This window comes from Benincasa hispida, chromosome 11 (assembly GCF_009727055.1).
Source record: "Benincasa hispida cultivar B227 chromosome 11, ASM972705v1, whole genome shotgun sequence".
Taxonomy (NCBI): Eukaryota; Viridiplantae; Streptophyta; class Magnoliopsida; order Cucurbitales; family Cucurbitaceae; genus Benincasa; species Benincasa hispida.
This window is the reverse complement of record NC_052359.1, coordinates 13,398,036-13,406,409: the sequence shown is the minus strand read 5'-3', so window position 1 is coordinate 13,406,409 and position 8,374 is coordinate 13,398,036.

Below are 8,374 nucleotides of genomic sequence, written 5' to 3'. Positions count from 1 at the left end.
TGTTGCTTGATTTTCATACCTTTTTGGCTGCCGATTTTTGCTTGGTATATTTCTTTCTCTAGTTGGGCTGATCTGTCTTTATATGTATGTTTTTGCATGTTTTTGGGCTGAGTTTATTTTAAACTTAGTTTATGTATAGTTTATGTATGATTTAGTGTATAGTTTATGTATATATAGTTTATGTATGCATAGTTTATGTATGTACATTGTATTATATAGTTTATGTATAGTTTATGTATATAGTTTATGTATAGTTTATGTTGTATAGTTTTGTGTATGATTTAGTTTATATATAGTTTGTGTATGATTTAATTTATATATAGTTTGTGTATGATTTAGTTTATGTATTATTTAGTCTATGTATGTTTTTGGGCCGATCTTACATTTTTTTATTTGTTTGGATTGATTTAAACTTAGAGATCTTATATGTATAGTTTATGTATGATTTAGTTTATGCAGTTTGTAATTACATGCATATGACATACCTACCACTTATTGATGAATGCTACAAATTGTCCAATTTCAAGCGTTGTTATGAAGGCCGCTTCCATCCAATTGAACACCCAGATTATTGGCCAGAATTATCATATACAGAAGTTCGTCCAAATGCGGACTTACTCAGAGAACAAGGTTGGCCAAAAAGTACGTGCATTCATAATGAAATGGATCAGAGAGAAGCAAGCAAAAAAGTGCGATGTACAATTTGTAAAAGAGAAGGACATAACAGACGCACTTGTCCACACCGTACACTGGGTGCTTCGTCGTCTTCAGGTCATTAGGATTTTTATTTTTATTTTTACTTGTATATTTCATGTATTTGTATTCTTTATGTATTTATATTTTTCATGTAATTGTATATTTCATGTAATTATATTCTTTATGTATTTATAATGAATTTATATAATAAACTTATTTTATGTAATTGTATTTTTTTATGTACTTTTTATGTATCTTTTATATTATCGATTCTATTATGTAATATAATTTGAACTTTTTAGGTAATGGAGCTTGGTCATTCTAATCTTGTACAATTGTACTAACAAAACACGCATCGTTCACAAACAGCATGGGATAGTTCTTCCACTATAGTGTTGAGTTGTCGGAGGAGGGAGGTGACTGCACAATATACTATCCCATTTGATAACCGCATTATTCCATATGTTCAGAAGGCGGGTTTTCTTGGGGTTGCACAGATTGATTTCATCCAGGTTGATTGGCACCTGATTATTGCTCTAGTTGAGCGCTGGAGACCAGAGACCCATATATTTCACCAACCCTGTGGAGAATGTACGATTACGCTGCAGGATGTTGTCGTACAATTTGGGTTACGAGTGGACGGGCAACCACTGACAGGCTCACTACAGTATGACTGTAAGAACGTTTGTGAAGAGCTCTTAGGCGTTCTACCAGAGGATCTGAAGGGATCAAGATTGAGTATCCCTTGGTTGGCGTCCCAGTTTCTCGAATTACCTCCCGATGTTGACGACGTCAGCGTACGTAGGTACGCACGAACATACATCCTGCAGCTTATTGGAGGATTTTTATTTGCCGACAAGTCAAATACTCTGGTGCATCTCATGTTCCTCCCATTATTGTCTGATTTCGAGCACGCTGGTAGGTACTCGTGGGGTGGTGTATGTCTTGCATGGTTGTACAGAGAACTTTTTCGGGCTTCCAATGCACAAGCGTTGGAAATAGTGGGGCCATTGATACTATTACAAGTATGGGTTTATAATCGATTTCCAATTGTAGCACCACAAGTCCAACTACAGGCCCCAGATCATCGTCCACTTAGTGCCAGGTATTATTTTATTTATATGTTTATTTCGTTACCATTTTATGTAAAAATATAAATTAATTGTATTTTTTATATTTTAGATGGAGTGATGTATTAGCTGTCTCTGAACAGTCAGCAAATATGTTGCTCGTGTACAGAAAAATATTCGACATGCTGACGCCCAATCAGGTAGTATATGTGTATATAAATGAATATTTAAAAAATTTTATATGTATACTTATTATTTTTTTTTGTCAGGTTATTTGGACGCCATACCACAAATTTGGTCATCCTTACCTGATTATTGTCATGATGGTGAAGACATCTGGTTGACTGTTAGCCCTCTTATATGCTTCCATATAGTAGAGTGACATCATCCAGATTGTGTACTGAGACAGTTCGGTATGCGACAAACGATACCTTCGTTGTCCTATACACTCCCAGAACTACACCAGATCGATTTAAGAGGTAAGCACGACCAAGACTGGCGTCGAATCCTTGTAGAGTATTTATCCTACTGGCATGGATGACGTGATCTTTGTGCACAGTGAGAATTGACAGATGGGCCAGCTGTATCAGACGACTACTTTCCCTGATACAATTCGATCATGAGGCGATTTATCTCACCTGACGATGTTTACTATTACTGCATGGTAAGAGATTTAAAATCAGATATTTTCCATATATATATAATATGAATATTGTTTAATATTTTCTTTTATTCTACAGAATAATTTTATCGGTGATGTTCAACAATATTTATTGCAGAACAACTTACCAGAATTGGTTTCAATGTGTTAGCAAACATTGGTCAACGTAGAAAGTATTATTCAACAAACAAGACAACTCAATGTTGCTGACATCGATCGTCGTCGTAGACGATAGTGACAACGGGGTGAACCTAATTTAGAGCGACACAAAGGCAACCCCCATGAGGAGTAAGGGCTAGGGAGGGTCGTTTTTAAATCCCACATTGTATCATTTTCAAATTGGAAATTTCAAAAGAACTAATTGTAAATATTCTTTAATATCATGATATATTTTTTTTAATATGAATGCAAGATGTTTTTATTGTAGATTAAATATATAATTAAGTTTAATAATGAAAGAATTAAGTTTAATAATTAAGTCTAACAATTAAAAAAAATAATTATAAGTAATAACGAAGGAATTAAGCTAAGTTTAACAATTAACTTTTAAAAAAAAGAAAAAAAAATTATAAGCGAATCGTGTACCGGGTACACGAGTTCGCTTGACCAGTCAACCAGTCAGCTGACGTGGTCAGCTGACTGGATTAAATGGTACTCGTGACCGGGGTACAAACGAGTATGCCACATGGAAATCGTGTATCGTATAACACTTCCACTACCCTAAATTTGTCAATACTTTACCAAACAACCTATTTTTAAAATACTTCCCCCCAACCTATTTTTTTCATTATTTATTTTAAAAAATATTTTAAAAAAAACAAATCCAAAAGTTGATTGAATCTGGTCTAATTCCTTTTGAATTACATTTTCAACCCTTTTAGTGCAAACTACTTGGGGAAAATTTTACAAAATGATCCAAAAACAAAATTTTTTATGTATATGAACCTCTTCCTAAAAAACTACCTTTTGCCCATGTGAAAATACCAATATTTACCTCTAATTTTAAAAAACCTCTTCAGTCCGCCAGCCATCGTCTTCTTCCTTCAACGAATTCTTCATCGATTCATTCAATATGTATTTAATGCAACACCAACATTCCACCCAAGTATTTAATCCCGACCAATAGCATTGAATAACATTGATAAGAATGAAAGGTCACTCTCAGTTATTCACTTTCTGTCGAACTATCTACATAGTTCTCCCATTGGTCTTCTTAGAGTTTCACCAACATCTTCATTGTTGATCACTTTCTTCTTTGTTTATGTCATTGTGTCGTTTGGGTATAGAGCAAGATTCGTTCGTAATCAGAAACAGAGAGAATGCAAGTGATATTCTAACAGTATTTCTTGTCCCATAATCGCTTTCATAGTGTCGTTTAGTATTAAAATAAACGTCATAAAGATAATAATAGAACGATCGTTCATTACAATATAAAACATTGTTTAGTATTATATAAATGATCATTTTAGTAATAATATATATATATAATATATATATATATATGATCGCGCATTACGAATACTAAGCGAACACTTATAAATAGTTGGGCGATCACTTATCAATTATTGGGTGAATTTTTAAAATTTTATGGGATATTGCTTAAAATTTGCTAATCCATTTGTAGATCAATGACGCTACTTCACATATTTGCACGATTTGGTAAGGAATGAGACCAATCCGAAAGCAATTATGTTAGAGGTCACATGAAATGTCTGAAGGTCAGAAATGATATAATGCTTAGTGAATTAGTGAGCATTATACACCAACGACTGAATATCAATTCAGATATGTTTGATATATACATCAAATGTTGTTACAATCTATTTGTCCCAGCTCCCTCGATTGACATAATCGATAATGAAAACCTTAGCTTTTTTTAAGAAGGCAATGATGCATCCTAGATGCTGTTATTTGTATCAGTTACACCTCGCGAAAGTCATGGAGTACACACAGAGAATATGTACCAGCAGTGCAATCCAATTAATCAACCTATTCCAACCAGTCAAAACTTTGGGTTTGCAACCATTTCAACACGTAATATTCCCACCATATCTTCACTAGATGATCATATTGAGCCATATAACTTGGGAGATGACCGAAGTGAGGCTTATTTGGTCACAACAATGAACCTAAATATACTCCATAGTTTAATACTGACCATGAATATGGACAATCTTCAGGACCACAAACTTTTCCGGCACCTTACATTCACGTTCCAAACTCACATGCTCCCATCCACCAGTGGCGATGCCTTCAATTCAAATACATTCCACCATTCCAACCCAACCATTCGTAGATATACCAAAGCCATCAGAGGGCTCACTATATGACGACCTCATCATAATACATCATGACTATATGAATGACGAGGATATAAAGGTTGGTCAGATTCTCTTTTCAAAATATGACTTGTCAGTTAAATTGTCAATACTTGCAATAACAAAGAACTTCGACTATCATGTAAAGAAGTCAATGAAGAGATTGCTAACTGTACGGTGTTCAGTGGAGGAATACAAGCGGAGGGTTTGTGCAAAAAAATTGAAAGAAAGTGATTCCTTTAAAGTGATGAAATATCCAAGTGAACATACATGTTCTCTTGAAATGAGAATGGGTAATCATCGATAGGAAAGAAGTTGGGTTATTGGACACTTAATCAAGTCCAAATAAGAACAACGAGGTTTTAGAGTGAATATAAGCGAACGGGCTTATAGCACTAGAGAGTTGGATTGGTGTTCGTACATGGGTCACTGTAAGGATCATATGCTATTGTTAGGGCATGTGGCGAGACACTTAAGTTTGAAAATCCGGGTACGATCTTTGAGGTTGAAGTAGAGGACAAACACTACTTTAAGTACGTCTTCATAGAATTTGGTCCATGTATTAGGGGTTTCTTGAATTGCATCCGCCTAGTAATCGTTGTTGATGGGACCCATTTGTATGAGAAATACAAAGGTATGTTGTTAATAGCAACGTGTCTTAATGGTAATAAAAACATATATCCTATCGCCTTCAGTATTGTAGATGGTGAGAATGATGCATCTTGGACTTGGTAAATGACTCATTTGAAGGCTTCGGTAGAAGACATTCTGAATTTAGTGATTATATCAGATCGTCATCTCAATTGAAAAGGTTGTCTCAAGTATATTCCCTATGCATTTCATGCCCTATGTATATACCATATTTGGAAAATTTTGATGGATAGATTCAATAATAGAGACATAATCTCACACTTCTACCTAGCGGTGAAAGCTTATAGAATGTCTGAGTTTCAGATGTCTTGGCTAAGCTCCATCAATATCCCGGGATGATGGCCTATCTTAAGGAGATTGGATTACAACGTTGGGCAAGGGTTTATCAAGTCCATTGTAGGTATGATAAGATGACGACAAATATAGTAGAATGCCTTAATGGAATGTTGAAAGATGCACGAGAACTACCAATCACGAAGCTGTTGGAGTATATCCGTGAGTGGTTACAAGGTTGACTCTATGTCTGACATACACATGCAATGGCATGCACAAACATTGTAACTTATTATGCAATAAGTATTCTTAAGGAATCATAATCGATGTTTAGAGCATATCGTGTTTCCCCAGTGGATATGCATATAATTAATGTGGATGATGGATATTTGGGGGGTTGGTTGACCTATTGGGTTGTTGAAGGAAATCAGACATGAGGATTAACATGAGTAGTGGAATGATCGTTCCAAATTCCATTCGTATTTGAAGATACACAATTACAATCAAGAAACGGAAACATACAGGCTATGCACAAAACGAAATTATAGCATGCTTTACTATGATCAAGGGAAGAATTACATATACCTTTGAAGACTCATCTTCAACACCTTTGATCAAGAATGCTTGAACAATTAGCAAGATTGAAAATTTGAAAGCTCGAACACTACGATCGCAACACAACACGATCACAACAATCACGAACACAGCGATCTCCAAGTTCATGAACACAACGAACTCAATAAACAACCTCCAAAAACCTCGACTTAGTCGAGTTGAGTAAGATACCACCATAATGCAACCTTGGTATTCTCGATGTGAGAATCCAGAAGTGTTGGCTCTGTGTGAACTTGGTTAGAGGAAAAGACTGGAGGAACAATCATGTAAATGATCGAGTAAGTGGGAGATGACAAGGTCTATCTACGATGCCCAATCGTTTAACAGAAGCTCTACGATCGTTTAGCAAAATTTGCACGATCGTTTAGCTAAACGCCAACTGAGTGAACTATCGTATAGTGTCACTCTATGATCGTTTAGTCTCTCTTCAGCTATTGTTTAGTGAATTTCATTCACTTGACAGCCAACCGTGAGTAATTCCGAGAATAGAAAATCTCACTTCAACTACTACTAAATTTAGGAAAACATTTTTCCTTTTATCTCACGGTTATCAAGAAACCACCAATAACCTCCCACTTAATTGGTTATTAAAGAAAAAGGGATAATTATCCAATAATTAATATTATTATAAATATATATGATAACCAACTCACCATATTATATTTATAACATATAGTTTTAATATTTCATCTCATGAAACATATAAATCATAGCTTTTTTAATATTTCATGGTACTTAATGTAAATCTCATTTACATTAATCCTCCACTTGATGCATCTCATACATCAGACCGATCATGTCATATATAATCGAATTACCTCTTGTCAATTTGAACATTTTAAATAAACACCAAGAACTAATTCTTAACTTGAATCCATTGAGCTACTAAGGGGACCTTATGGACCTGTAGCTCGAAGCTACAACTGTACGTAAATAACTGACTAAACTCTTTAGTCACGAGATCCACCATCCGTTAACTGCCAGCACTCCACTAAAGACTGTCAGCTGAACTCTCCTTACTACAGATATATTATGTGTCCATATCAACCAATCAACAGTGCGATAACCCTTCACTGATCGCTCGTAAGTACAGTTGGGCCAATAACCGTTATGCCCCTGTAGTTACATCTAACTCCTTAAGTACTACTGTTCCCTCTAATGAACATAAGTCATAGTCGTACTATGACTGAATCCTCTCTTCCAAAGAAAAGTTGTGGCCACTATGTTCAAGCCCCAGAATTAGCCTTTAAGAAAGCAATCTATCTACTTACCCTTGCTTCAGGGAAGAAGTGAATTCCATCTTGTGTAACTGAGTTCCCAGCTCCCAAATCAGACAAGTCCCCAAAAAGGTAGGCATGTTGAGTTCGTAATCGGGCCACTCTCACCCATACTAATCAAAGGACCACCCTCAAAGGCAAGAGTTCCCAAAACACTTAGGATTGAGGTCATGTCACCTATCGTCGTTTAGGTGAGATGTAAGTCTCCAGTATCAACGGTATACAAACTCCTTTTATAGGACACCCTCGCTCGCATGTCTCCACCTGAATGGTCAGGACCTACCATCTGTAGTAGTTCACAACACTTGCAAACCTCTACAAAGTGAGCCGTATCCGTAGTGTCACAAGGATCAGGTATCCCTCCCTAATTCTTATACTACATACCTATTTAGGTTATCACTTAAGGCATGATACACTATACACTTTCATATCTCATATACATGCTTAAGTTTACATACAATAACCATGGAGCTTTGTTTATTGGATATGAGTAAATGCCAAATAAATAGATCTTATTTTATTCATAACAATGTGTATAGATTACAAACTACAAGACTCCGGGAGAATTAGGACACCAATCCTAACAATCTCCTACTTGTCCTAATGTCTCGGGAGACTAATGTACAATACAAGATAAATACATGTACAATATATAATAAATTAGGGCATACCCCAGTATCATCTCCCACTTTCCCTAGACATGATGCCACATGTCCCGCAGACCTAGACTCTCCAGGTGACCCTCGAACACTTTAGCTGTGAGAGCCTTTGTAAAGGGATTAGCAACGTTGTGCTCCGACGCGATCTTCGTAA